A 15,685-nucleotide genomic window follows, 5' to 3' on the forward strand; every position below is an offset into this window, starting at 1 on the left:
TGCTGCAAGTTTTATCTGCGCTTTTAATATCTCTAGATTTAGCTATTCCAATATATTCCTGGCCAGTCTTTCTCAGTTTTGAAGGTTGGGATCATCCAAAGCATAATTGTCTGAATCCCATTTCTCACTAAGGTGCTTAGCTGTCACCCCTGATCTTCCTCTTCTACGTTGGCTCTGAATAAAACTTAAAATTTAATACAAATACTATGATCTTGTCCATCTCTGTATAATCTCTAACAGCCCCATAACCATCTGACCTCCAGTTCTGGCCTCTCGCTTAATCTCAAGTTTACCTGTTTCAATATTGACAGCCATACCTTCAGCTGCAAAGAGATTAATCTCTATATCGCTGTTCTTCCTTAAGATGTTGCATTCGACCTACTTCATTACCTGAAACAAATTGTTCTTGTGAGGCTTTGTGTAAATTTTTGTATGAATACACTCGAGATGCAACACAGAGCGTCATAGGAAGTCATTCCTGCCTGTGGCCATCAAACTTTACAACTCCTCCCTTGGAGGGCCCTGAGCCAATAGGCTGGTCATGGACTTGTTTCCTGGCATAATTTACATATTTACATGTAACTATTTAACTATTTATGGTTTTATTACTATTTAATTACAGTATTTATGGTGCAACTGTAACGAAAACCAATTTCCCCCAGGATCAATAAAGTATGACTATGACTATGACTATGATGCACATTGGGACTTTGATATATTAGAGACGCAGTAAAAGTTGAGATTCTCATTGTATTCAACTGATTTTTCAGCCTGATCTAATCACTGAGATGTTATAGTGGAATCCACTCCCATTCTGACCCACACATCCACATTGCAGCAGAAGCCAGTGGAAATTAAGAACAGCAATTGTGACTTCTAGCCCAGGGGCAGAGATATGTCTTTACAAAAGGAGGTGTAAGGCGCTCCTCCCCTTGGCTAGCCTGCAGCTCACCCTTCACCAAGGTGTGGCAACTGCTTAGCACTCCCCCCTCCACCCTCCCCCCACCGATCATGATCACGTGAAGCCATGGCAGCATGTGGCAGATGGTCGTATTAGCATATCACAAGTCCTGGTTATGCGAACATTATGACAATCTCTGAAGAGTATTGATAATGGCCAGGGTCACCCGTCTTGTAAAGACACGGCCTAGAAGAAGGCATTTGCCAAGAACTATTATGGTCAGCCATGACTTCACATATCATAAGACATGGTGCATAATGATGATGTCATATGACATGGCATTTAATGATGATGATGGTGATGATGATGGCCCAGGGGACGGTAGGCCAATTGTAGTAACAACAACCACTAGCCAGCTGAGACCTTTCAACCCTTGTTAGTTAGGTATCTGCTACATGCTTATTTTACTCATTAGGACTAAAGGAGACATTAGTCTCCTTCATAAGTTACCTTAGGACACGTTGTATTGCTGACTCACACAAGTATCACCAATGCCACTCTTCAGAAGCCTTAACAGACATGCATTCATGTGGTTAAGATTGACAGGGGATTAGAATGTACCTTCTAGTTTCTTAGTAAATATCTGAACACTGCACAGCATTCTCAGGAGAGCACTGAAGATCACAAATTGGCAACCACCATTCTGCCATTGGCTTTTTCATGTTAGGTTTCATTGCAAATTGACTTCCTTTATCCAATTGAGAATATTTCCTTCCAACTCGCAGATGGCATCTGTTTTCACAAAGACTGTATTGTACCTGTACACTGTGAAACTCTGTAACTTGGGAACATCATTGATTGACTTTTAAAGTTACTCCAAAAGTGGTAAATAAAAGGCATGTTATCTTTGGAATCCAGAATTCAGGAGCTGAGCATTTTTCAAAGACTTTTTTTGTTAAATGCAACGTTTAAGGGACATTGTTACTCGAAAGAAAATCTCCACATAGCCTTCATCCCCTTCCTTCATGTGTTATTAGGTTCCAGTGTTTTCCTTGTAAGTTATATGCCTGGGCTTTTAAACCTAGGAATTCAATCACCGAAATGTCAGGCATTGCTAGTAAAGTCATCTTTTCATCAATGCAGGCTTCAGGGCAAGAAGTAAAACATTTTCTGCTTGCCGTAATCACTTCTGGTCCTTCGTTTCATTTAGCAGGGCATCTGCCACTACTTAGACTTGCACTTACATGTTCAGACTTTAAATTTTCTTGGGTGGCAACTTGCCTTAAATGCAAGCAGATTAACATTGCAGGTAGGGAAGGAAGGTATCCAGGACTTAAACTCCTCCGGAAGGAAATACACAAGTGAGAAAAATAAAAGACAGGAAAATAAGAAGTACAGGACTGAGATGCAAATATGAATTAAAAATGGTTATTAAAATAAGGAATCAGATACAGAAAGTGAAATAAAAAGAAGGGAAGAAAGATACAACAAGTGAGAGGAATGAGGCAGCAAGAAACTTAAAAAGTTAAGTTTTAAATTGTACATTACTAGAATATCCAATTATAATAAGTACTGGTGGGAATGAGACTCCTTACCTATAGTAAGTAACGCAACAGTATTATGTTGTTGAAAGACTGGTTTTACTTGTAGTTATAAGACCTGAACTTCTACTACACCATTTTTGCACCATTTAATGTACTTTCATTGTGAAGCAGACAGTAGGAAGCTATTTTTGTACTTTACGTCATTTATTATTTTCTAGGTATTATTTATTTACGATTAGGTTTTTTTTGAATTTGCACAGTTAGTCTTCTTTTGTACATTGGTTGCTTGTCAGTCTTTGTTTGTGTGTAGTTTTTCATTGATTCTATTGTATTTCTTTGTTCTACCGTGAATACCTGCAAGAAAATGAATCTCAGGGTAGTATATGGTGAAATATATGTACTTTGATAATAAATTTACCCTGAACTTTGAACTTTGAATTTTAAGAAGCAAGGAACAGAACTCATAACTCAAGCAGCATGTTTCACTTACTCTGCTCGTTCAGAGGCTGGGCTAATCGTTTGGTGGTTGAGTTCACTTCCCATGGTGGCAGCTGCAGCATTTAAATCAGGAATCTTTAAGAAGTGGAATTTGAAAAGCTTGCCTTGTAATGTTGAACTATTATTTTTGTTTTATAAATGCATTTGGCTCAATACTGTCCATCTGGGAATGATATGTGTAGCCAGTCAAGCCTCTGAGAGAGTGCAAACATGCAACAATGTGGGTGACTCACTCCAAATTACCCTCCAAAGAGGTTTAGCAAACCGTTCCGTTGAATCAAGACCCTGCAGTAAATGCTGAAGATTGCAAATCATTCCTACAGCATGTCAATTATTATTAAAAAAGCAAAAGCCCTTGCCATAAACTATTAGGGCATTTGTGAGTATTTAACAGTCAACAGACTCATGATTTTGTGACAGCCTTTATCTCATCAGCTGCCAAAAAATACTGAGCTAAATATTGAAACAAATGTTTGCTAAGTGCTGTCTTCATTATTACTAAGGAGGTTTTTTAAAAAATCTGTGTTCATACAAATGCCATAGATTCCGGTTGATCAGAATACATTGGCAAGTGTACATTTTGGCCCAAATAAGCAGATGCCCCAGTTACCTGGTTTCATTGAAATTGTTTAAAAAAGACAAACTACCTTTTAACTGAGTAACAAATTATGTGTTTAAATGGAATACAGAACAAATTAGAACATTACCAATATTATTACAGTACTATAAAACTGTGTATTAGATCAGAATATTTATCGATGGAGGAATTCATCCAGTGTACGCTGCCGTGTTCTTTTGATCAATTGTAAATGAACAAAATCAGCGCAGACACTTAGTGCAGAAAATGGACTACCTTCATTGCCTTCCTGCATGAGGTAGTGTCAAAAATCATTGCTTTTTAATTCAGTGTCAGCCGGCCCAAATAAGCATGCAAAACTGACGCTACTTAAAAATTGTTCAATTTAAGCGAAGTCTAATGGCCGCACAAGTACAACTGATGTTAGTTATAAACTGTTGCATCTTCCAAGTCGCAACCACAAGGAAATCTGCAGATGCTGGAAATTCAAGCAACTTTTATGTGTGTTGCATCTTCCAAGTCTTCATTTTCATTGCAACATTCAAGATGATTGTCAATACCTTCAAATTCTTTGTAGGTCCTAACTTGCTGAAGTAGTGAAATCTTTTCATTTTCACTCTCACCTGTTTCTCACAACTCCAAGCCTGAATGCTTGAAACCGCAGTCAGCAACACAGTTCTGAATTGTCGTTCTACTTATTTCTCACCAACTATGAGTGACAAAAATCACTGCTTTTTGAACACAAACACACACACACACACACACACACACACACACACACACACACACACACACAGCTGATACTATTTAAAAACTGTTTGCTCTAAGCACAGTGTAGCTTCTAATGGCCTCTCAAGGACATGTGATTGACACCAATTGGAAACTGTTTGGCAACAGGAGTCTCCTGTACCAATTAAGTGGCATAGATTCCCAAATAAATGAAGGGAATCCCGGCTATTTTCTCAATTGATTTTTGTTCTTTAGGAGTTATCCCAAAGAAGCAACTGCCCTGATTAACTTATGGCTAATTAACCGGAATCCATTATATTTCAAAAGTTTGTAATTTTCTCCTGCGTTGGCGCATGGCCAAGTGGTTAAGGCGTTCGTCTAGTGATTTGAAGGTCGCTAGTTCGAGCCTTGGCTGAGGCAGCATGTTGTGTCCTTGAGCAAGGCACTTAACCACACATTGCTCTGTGACGACACCGGTTGCCAAGCTGTATGGGTCCTAATGCCCTTCCCTTGGACAACATCAGTAACGTGGAGAGGGGAGACTTGCAGCATGGGCAATTACTGGTCTTCCATACAACCTTGCCCAGGTCTGTGCCTTGGAAACATTCCAAGGCTCAAATCCATGGTCTCATGAGACTAACGGATGCCTATAAAAATTTTCTCCTAGTCGCAGATCCCACTCATAACTTGCCTAAGTCAAGTAATGTAATCAAAGGTACAGTAGTTCATACTGCTACCACCCAGCTTTAATGACTAAAATGGGTCTGTGTTGAGATCACTTCCTCTAAGTGTGCCAGTTTCCTTCTTGGTCCAAAATGGGTGCAATTCAACCTTAAAACAAGGGCACACCGGAGAATGATTGAAAAGTAATTTGCCCAGAAATTCATCCCTGACAGTTGGCACTGAATATACCATAAACACTTTGTAAAAAAAAGATTATTACATTGGAAAGAACTTCTGAACAAAAATAAAATACGCCACTATATTTTATATATGAAAATAAACTTTATTCGTAAGAAAAAATATTTATAGGAAAAAGAACAATGCAATTCTCAGTCTTGGAGAAGGGTTTTGGCTCTAAATTTCTTTTCCATAGATGCTGCCTGGCCTGCTGAGTTCCTCCAGCATTTTGTATGTGTTGCTCAGATTTCCAGCATCTGCAGATATTCTTTTGTTTGCGATTGGGATATCTTTTCTTTCTTATATTCATAGACAATGTGTTAAGTTGTGTCCTATTGCATTTCTTTAAAATGATAGTGCTGTTGAAACTCAAACACGCAATTATTACTCTACTTCTTGGCAACTGATTTCAAACAGTAACACTGTTTCACCCTTCATGGCTGCTGCCTGACTTACTGAATCTTACTGATCTAATTCGCAATTTCCAATATATGTATTATTTTATTATTTAAATCTACCACATTCTCTGAGAGCTTCATGCCACTATCTATGAAAGTAAGGTTTACTTTATGCAATATCAGAGAATCCTGGTTGTTGTGTTATGACAGAGAGCACTCAGTAAATGTAGTCCTCACACGCAAGCATTCACACACACACACACACACACACAAACATTGCCTTGTCATTCTGCTGTCCTTGCAGTGAGTGTATGCACATCATTGTCTTCCCCAGTATATTCTCATAATTAACCCGTTGTTTTCCCTCCACGTTGCTACAAACTTTCACGTGAGACACCAAAGTTTAGTTTGATTCCATTCTTTATTTGTACTTAACTGTAAGTGAGCGATTGTGTTGAGCGTTCTGCCGGTTAATGCTGTCGTTTCCCAGCAGTCATGTGGCATACACTGGGTCCTAAATCAAGCTGATGTGCTGCAGTTGGCCTTGTGGTGTCTTTCCTGCCATAGACAATGGAATATTGTTCGAATCTGGATGAGTATGCTACAGCTTTTACCGACTTCATTAAAACCTGTGTGGATGTGTGCCTAGGAAAACTTGCTGCATGTTCCAAACCAAAAGTTGTGGATAACCCGGACGGTTCATCATCTGCTGAGGGCTATATCTGTGGCATTTAAGTCTGGTGACCCAGGTCTGTTCAAGAAAACCAGGTAAGACTTGCAGAGGGCTACTTCAAGAGCAAAGAACAATTCCGAGCAAGGTTGGAGGTGGCATCAGATGGACATCAACTCTAGCAGGGTTTGAAAGACGTTACTTGCTACAGAGCAAAACCCAAAAGCATGAATGGCAGCGATGCTTCACTACCAGATGAGCTTAACACCTTCTATACCTGCTTTGACAGGAAGAATATAATTACAGCTGTGCACATGGTGACCCTGGAACCTCTGTCTCAGAGGCTGATGTTAGGCTGTCTTTCAGGAGGATGAACCATTGCAAGGCAGCTGACCCCAATGAAGTACCTGGTAAGGCTTGAAAAGTTGTGCCAACTAACTGGTGGGAGTATTCAAGTACATTTTCAACCTCTCACTGTTACGGGCAGAAGTTCCCACTTGCTTCAAAAAGGCAACAATTATAGCAGTGCCTAAGAAGAATGATGTGGGCTGCCTTAATGACTATTGGCCGGTAGCACTCACATCGACAGCAATGAAATGCTTTGAGAGGCTGGTCATGACTAGACTGAACTCCTGCCTCAGCAAGGACCTGGACCCATTGCAATTTGCCTATCACCACAGTAGGTCTATGGCAGATTTGACTTCAATGGCTCTTCACATGGCCTTAGGTTACCTGAACAATACAAACACCTATGTCAAAATGCTGTTCATTGACTATATCTCAGCATTTAACACCATCATTCCACACCATCATTCCCACAATCCTGATTAATAAGCTCCAGAACCTGGGCCTCTGTACCTCCCTCTGCAATTGGATCTTCAACATCCTGACCAGAAGACCAAAATCTTTGCAGATTGGTTGTAATATCTCCTCCTCGCTGATGATCAACACTGGTGCACCTCAGTGGTGTGTGCTTAGATCACTGCTCTACTCTCTATACCCATGACTGTGTGATTAGGCATAGCTCAAATACCATCTATAAATTTGCTGATGATACAACCATTTTGGGTAGAATCTCAGATGGAGATGAGAGGGTGTACAGGAGTGAGATATACCAGCTAGTTGAGTGGTGACGCAGCACCAACCTGGCATTCAACATCAGTAAGACCAAAGAGCTAATTGCAGATTTCAGGAAGGGTAAGATGAGGGAACATGATCCAATCCTCAGAGAAAAATCAGAAGTGGAGAGAGTGAGCAATTTCAAGTTCCTGGGTGTCAAGACCTCTGAGGATCTAACCTGGTACCAACATATCGATGCGGCTATAAAGAAAGCAAAGCAGCTACTATATTTCATTAGGAGTTTGAAGAGATTTGGTTTGTCATCAAAAACACTCAAAAACTTCTACAGATGTAGCATGGAGAGCATTCTGACAGGCTGCATCACCGTCTAGTTGGGGGGAGGACCAAAAGAAACTACAGAAAGTTGTAAAATTAGTCAGCTACGTCTCGTGTACTAGCCTCCACAGCATCCAAGACATCTTCAAGGAGCAGTGCTTCAGAACGGTATCGTCCATTATTAAGGACCCCCATCAGACAGAACACCCCTCCTTCTAATTGTTACCGTCAGCTAGGAGGTACAGAAGCCTGAAGGTACACACTCAGTGATTCAGGAACAGCTTCTTCCCCTCTGCCATCCGATTCCTAAATGGACCCATGAACTCTACCTCACGTTTTTTTTTATATTATTTCTGTTTTACACTATTTTTAATCTAACTATTTAATTTACCTATATATACTTACTGTAATTGGTTTACTTATTTATTTGTTTCTTTCTATATTATCATGTACTGTACTATACTCCTGCTGCTAAATTAACAAATTTCACGACACATACCGGTGATAATAAAGCTGATTCGGTTTCTGATGTTGTTTGTATACTACATTCAATGTAGATACATCGGTTTACTTTGTAATAGGATTGCAGTTACATAGTGCAGTGCATCATATTCTAATTCATGTGTCGTTTTAAGTTAACTTTGTTAGTAATTAAAGATGTTATGTCTAGTGATTATAAAAGGGGCTCATTTCCCACTGAAGGGAAGAGAGATAGGGAAAAGAGATGGGGGAGAGAGATGGGGAGAGAGATAGGGAAGAGAGATAGGGGAGAGAGATAGGGGGAAGAAATAGAGGAGAGAGATAGGGGAGAGATGGGGAGAGAGTTAGGGGGAGAGATGGGGAGAGAGATAGGGGAGAGAGATAGGGGAGAGAGATAGGGGGAAGAAATAGAGGAGAGAGATAGGGGAGAGATGGGGGAGAGAGTTAGGGGGAGAGATAGGGGAGAGAGATAGGGGAGAGATGGGGAGAGAAATGGGTAGAGATGGGGAGAGAGATAGGGGGAGAAATAGAGGAGAGAGATAGGGGAGAGAGATGGGGGAGAGAGTTAGGGGGAGAGATAGAGGAGAGAGTTGGGGGAGACAGATGGGGAGAGAGATGGGGAGAAAGATGGGGAGAGAGATAGGTGAGAGAGATAGGGAGGAGAGATAGGGGAGAGCAATAGAGGAGAGAGATAGGGGAGAGATAGGTGAGAGAGTTAGGGGCTGCCAGGAGTTCACACCGGACAAGAATAAGTACATAGTTATTATTGGTTATTATTATCTTTTTTTTATAGGTTTATTTTTGTAAATATTGGCATTTTTCCACTAACCTCACTATATTTGGTAGTTTGATTTTTGATGCCCCTATTAAACACTTTGCCCTTAAGCGCTATGCGTCTCCAGGCATTTTTTCAATGGTAAAATTAGAATAAGCATCAGGTTTAACATCACTGGTATATATCAAGACATTTGCTGTTATGTGGCAGCAGTTCATTGTAATAATAATAAAAACTGCAGATTAGGTGCAGTAAGAAGAGGGCATGTCCTGGGACATGGGGGTCCTTAATGATGAATGCTGCCTTTTTGAGGCTTTGCTTTTTGAAGACGTCCTGGATGCTGGGGAGGCTGGTCCTCATGATGGAGCTGACTGAGTTTACGACTTTCTGCAACTGACTTCAATTCTGTGCAGTGCCCCCTCCCTACCTACCAGACTGTGATGCAACCAGTTAGAATGCTCTCCACAGCACATCTGTAGAAATTTGCGAGTGTTTTTGGTGACAAACCTAGCTTCAAACCCCTAATGAAATATTGCTGCTGTCGTGCCCTCTTTGTAACTGCATCGATATGTTGGGCCCAGGAAAAGATCCTCAGAGATGTTAACACTCAGGAATTTGAAATTGCTCACACAATCGATCCCTCAACGAGGACTGGTGTGTGTTCCCTCATCTTACCCTTTGTGAAGTCCACAATCAGTTTCTAGATCTTTGCTGACACTGAGTGCAAGGTTGCTGCTGTGACACCACTCAACTAGCTGATATATGTTGTTCCTGTACGTCTTCTCATCACCACCTGAAATTCTGGCAACGATAGTTGTGTCATCAGCAAATTTACAGTCAGCAAATTAAAGATCATAACCCACTTTTTAAACATGAGTATTGGGGATTAAGCCCAGAAAATAGCTGGTTGCAACCAATGAGCTACAGAACAGATCTGGTTTATTGAACATAGTCTCCTCAAGTATTTCCTGTGGAAATTATCAAAATTTAAATTCAGAGCCAGAATATATTTTACTATTGAATTGCACATTTAGTGCAAATGATTGGGAATTAATTTCTTGGCAATAGATGCAGACAAAATATAAACGTGGACTATGTGTAAGAAACTGATTTGGTTGCATCAAATGTCCTCAGTGCTTCTCCCATCTTAATCTCACATCTATGAATTCCATCGTGACAGAATAATACTGTTTTCTCAGGGATCCCATCATTCTTCTAGCAGTTTTAGGGTAGAAAAGAATCAGAATCCGAATCAGGCTTAACATCACCAGCACATGTTGTGAAATTTGTTGTGTTTGTGCAGCAGTACAATGCAATACGTAATCATAAACACAGTTAATTACAGTAAGTATATCGTTAAGTTAAATAAGCAGTGCAAAAAGCATAATGAGGTAATGTTCATAGCTCCATTGTCCATTCAGAAATCGGATGGCAGAGGGGAAGAAGCTGTTCTTGAATCATTGGGTGTGTGCCTTCAGGCTCCTGCACCTCTTCCCTGAAGGTAGCAATGAGAAGAGGGCATGTCCTGGCTGATGGGGGTCCTTAATGACGGACACCGCCTTTTTAAAGATAACAAACTCAAAGCAAGAATCACCCTCCAATAGCTAATACTACATAAAATACAGCAATAATTTTGACAAACAGGGCATTCCCTGGAAGACTCAAGAGGAAGTCTGAATAAAATTTTCAATCAGAGCATTGCAATAAACCTTCAAGCAGAGATTACTCAAAACATTATCAAATAAATATTTACAAAATTTCATGAAGTAATTTGAAGTCAAGGCAGAGAATATAGAATTATTTATGTTGTTGAAGGATTAGACAAATAGTTATTTTTTGTGATACTGAGTAAAACATTCCTTACTTTTTCTTTAGTTATTTTTTGTTAATTTAAACCAAGCAGAGTAAAATATATCATAAAATTGATTGTGAAACAGAGAAATCCTAAGCATGGAGAGTCACATTTGCTCTTCCTACTTATTTCAGTTTCCTCTCATCAATCTGAATTGCATTGAACACTGAACCTCAGAGACATCTGTATAAATGAATTCCTGAACAATTTGTTTGAACAGCGTTAAAATATCAAGCTTTTCTCTGATGACTATATAGTTCCTTATGAAAGTTAGATTCAGATTTAGATCTATGTTTTTTTTATTACATCACATTGAAACACGCAGTGAGATGCTTTCTTTGTGCTCACAAAACCAGAAAGCCTGAGGATATGCCGGGGGATCCCACAAATATTGTCACATTTCAGTGCCAACCGGCATGCCCACAATACGCAGCAGAACAACAAAGCACACAAGAATAACAGCAAGGCAAGACCCTTTCCTCAGCCCCACCCATCCACACACACAGACAATCCTCCAACCTCAGGACAGGCCTCTGGGCCTCCAGTGGACTCTCAGACAACGGCCTCTGACTTTCCCACTGGACTCTCGGACTCGTGGGCCAAATCTGTTTACTTTTGTTAGAATCATTCTCATTTCCTCACTTCCCTTTGGTAAGAAAGAAAGAAGAATATGATATTTTACTAAAGGTTAGAACTCCACTTTGAAGTTGAGTTCTGTGAAGGGATACCGCAGTGCATCAGGGGTTTACCTTTCTCAAAAGTGCAAACAATTTTATTCATAATGACGGGCTTTAAACCTGTTAAATTTCAATTGATTGTATTTCTTGTTAGTTCAGTTGGATCTTGAAATGTCCTCAAAATAAATATTTTTTTTAAATCGAAGAGAAAATGATAACTGAAGATTATCAAAATTGTCAAGATATTCAGTCTGGGTAGCCTCCAACCTGATGGCATGAACATTGACTTCTCAAACTTCCGCTAATGCCCCACCTCCCCCTCGTACCCCATCTGTTATTTATTTATATACACACATTCTTCTTCTCTCTCTCCTTTTTCTCACTCTGTCCCTCTCACTATTCCCCTTGCCCATCCTTTGGGCCTTCCCCCCCTCCCCCTTTTCTTTCTCCCTAGGCCTCCTGCCAAAGATCCTCTCATATCCTTTTTGCCAATCAACTTTCCAGCTCTTGGCTTCATCCCTCCCCCTCCTGTCTTCTCCTATCATTTTGGATCTCCCCCTCTCCCTCCCACTTTCAAATCTCTTACTAGCTCTTCTTTCAGTTCATCCTGACGAAGGGTCTCAGCCCGAAACGTCGACTGTACCTCCTCCTAGAGATGCTGCCTGGCCTGCCGTGTTCACCAGCAACTTTGATGTGTGTTGCAAGATAGTCACCTGTTGGTCTTTTAAGTTGAGGAAGAACTTTTAAATTGAAGATAGGTTCAGGGCAATGGTTTGCAAGAATTAGTCTCTGTTGAGTCAAATGGGTGGCTTGGGAATAATTATGGTTTATTAGCAAATGAATTTTCCTCAAATCTCTATAGATATCAAAGTTTCACTAGAATATATCCAAATAACCTTTGTATCAACCTCATCAAAATGACGCACTTTAAGTAATAATCCCTAAATTCTAAAGTGGGTACACTGTAAATGTCAGCAGTGATGGAACCATGACTGGCCGTTCCTCTGCAAAGTACTGAGACAGGATCAGTAACACAACATGACTGAGGCATCTTGGCTGTCATGGAGCATATTCTGGTAATTGCTATATTTCATTAGGAATATGAGGCGATACCAGCAAAGACATTTGCAAGTTTCCGCAGAAGTGCCACAGAGAGCATTCTAACTGGCGCATCACTGCCGCGGGGAGTGAGCCTACTGAACAGAATGGCAGTAAGCTGCAGGGAGTTGTAAACTTAGTCAGCTCCATCATGGACACTAGACTCCATGGTATCCAGGCCATCTTCAAGGAGCAATGCCATCATTAAGAACCCCTACCACCATCAATATTAAGAACCCCATCCATCATTAAGAACCCCTACCACCCAGGATATACCCACTTCTAGCATGATTTTTTTCACCCCTACGTCTTTAATTTCCTTCTTAGGATTCAAAAGATGTATATGCATACCTCAGATATAACCAATTTCACTATGGAACTAATTGTTCAAGACCAAAGAGCAAAGAGAAATTATCTTCATTGGCTTTGTAAGTCATTATCAACATTCATTTTATGGGAGTCGAGGATTTGAGCAGTGTTTTGGGGATTACATTCCATATTATGTCTGTCTGCAATTACTTGACTTACCCATTGACCTATACAGACCAAATAAATTGAAGTTTTTTTGTTATGCACGTTTCCAAGATTTTTACCAGCATTTTAAGATTCAGTTCCACACTTTGATGTGGAAATTGTAATTCAGTAAATTTGTGCTCGAGAGATGATGGATTCATGACCACGTTCAGGATAAAGCAGGGTTTTTAATGAGATCTGTAGCAAAAACTGCAGTTGCTGCAGATCCAGAAAGAGAGAAAATGCTGGAAGCACTCAGCAGGTCAAGCAGCGAAAGAGGGAAGGGAAACGGAGTCAATGTTTCACATCAACAGCCCTTCATCAGGACAGAAGTGACAAAATGAGCATGTGATAAATGGCAGGGATGGATATCCAAAGCAAAATCTTTAATAAGACTCAATCCATCAAATTCACCAAAACCTTTCGTGATTCTTAATTGAAAAATATATGCCTGGACTTTGCCCGTTACTGGAATTATTGTTCAAAAGGTTATAAATGTTCTTTTCAATCTTTTCGTTGGAAGACATGATAAATAGAAATGGTACCCAGTGTCTGGGTGGAGTAATTGTTTTAATAGCAGTGAGTTCTCTTTACTTAAATTATGACTAATAACTTGGTTATTGAAGTAAAAAAAAACTAACTGACTTAGTGCAATACACATAAGAGTTGCTGGTGGAACGCAGCAGGCCAGGCAGCATCTCTAAGAAAAGGTACAGTCGGCGTTTCGGGCCGAGACCCTTCGTCAGGACTAACTGAAAGAAGAGCTAGTAAGAGATTTGAAAGTTACTAGCTCTTCTTTCAGATAGTCCTGACGAAGGGTCTTGGCCCGAAACGTTGACTGTACCTCTTCCTAAAGATGCTGCCTGGCCTGCTGCGTTCACCAGCAACTATTATGTGTGTTGCTTGAAATTCCAGCATCTGCAGATTTCCTCGTGTTTGCGTTTTTAAACTGACGTAGTGGGTCAGCTGGCATCTGTGGAGGAAATTGGACAGTCAATGTTTTGGGACAAAGGCCTCTGTCTGTCCAGACGCGACTGGATCTGGGTCACTAAAGCAGTGAGGAAACAGCTCTATTAGCTGCACAGTTCAGGAATACTTCTGCAAAAATAAATTGAGCAGGAAACAACAGCCAATTTGGGCATCAGAAGCTCCTAGGTAGAGAATCATATGGACCAGTTAATCTGCTTTGATCATGTTCATGAGGGATACATATTGGCCCAAGGACCAGTGTCGTAAAGGGTTGAAGGCATCTTATCTTTGAATGTACATAACATAGCTTATGCATCTAGAGTCTCTGTACAAATTTGTCCTTGCCTATTGCACTCATATTTTAACATCTCTTTATACAATAGATGATTTGGCTGCAGCACAGCATTGCAGAGCTTTGCTCTACGGCCCCATCTTTCACGGATCAGGGTTCCATTTCTGCTACTGCTTATAAGGATTTTGTACGTTCTCCTTGTGGTTTCCTTCTGGTGCTCCAGTTTCCTCCCACATTTGCTCTCCAGTGCCCCCACAAAATCATTCAGAGTCTTCCCTAACCAGAAGCCCTGGATGAACCAAGAGATCTGCAATCTGTTTAGGTCCAGATCAGTAGCGTTCAGGTCTGGTGACCAGGTAAAATACAAGCGGTCTAGGTACAACCCCCATCTCGCATGCAAAGTGGCAGTTCCAGACCAAACTTGAATCACTGAAGGATGTTCAACAACTGTGGCAGGGCTTGAATGCTATCAACTCCTACAAAGTGAAACCCAAGCGACATAGGTGACAACAATGTTTTGCTTCCAGGTGAGCTCAATGCTTTTTATGTGAGCTTTCACCATCAAGATATGAAGGCACCTTTATGAACTCCCACAGCCCCCCGAGGACCCTGTGATTTCAGTCTCTGAGGCCAATATGAGAGCAGTCTTCAGGAGGGTGAACGCACAGAAAGCATCCAGCCCAGACAGGGTACCAGGCCGAGTACTAAAGAGCAGTGTTGCATCAACAGGCTGGAGTGTTCACTGATATCCTCAACCTTTCTCTTCAGCAGTCTGAGGTACCCACTTCTTTCAAACAGGCTTCAATTACACCAGTGTCTGAGAAGAACATGGTAAGTTGCCTCAAAGACTATTGTCCAGTAGCACTTACCTCCACTGTGACGAAGTGTTTTGAGAGGGCGGTGAGGAAGTGTACTAACTCCTGCCTAAGGAACGACTTGGATCTGCTCCAATTCACCCACATTACAACAGGTCAACAGCAGATGCCATTTCAATGACTATTCACTCAACCCTGTAACATCTGGACAGTGAAGATGCATAAATCAGGATGCTCTTCACTGACTACAGCATGGAGTCTAATACTATCGTCCCCTCAAAATTAATCAATAAGCTTCATGACCTTGGCCTCAATACCTCACTGAGCAACTGGATCCTCGATTTCCTCACTTGGAAACCCCAGTCAGTTTGGATTGGCAACAATATTTCCTCACAATCACCGTCAGCACAGGTGCACCACAAGGCTGTGTGCTCACCTCCTTGCTCTGGTCGATTTATCCTTGTGATTGTGAGGCTAAGCACAACTCCAATGCTATATTGCGGACTGCACCACTATTGTTGGCCAAATCATGGGTGCTGACGAATCAGTGTATCGGAGGGAGAGTGAAAATCTGGCTGAGTGGGGCCACAACAACAATCTAT

Source organism: Mobula hypostoma, chromosome 9 (assembly GCF_963921235.1).
Source record: "Mobula hypostoma chromosome 9, sMobHyp1.1, whole genome shotgun sequence".
Lineage (NCBI taxonomy): Eukaryota > Metazoa > Chordata > Chondrichthyes > Myliobatiformes > Myliobatidae > Mobula > Mobula hypostoma.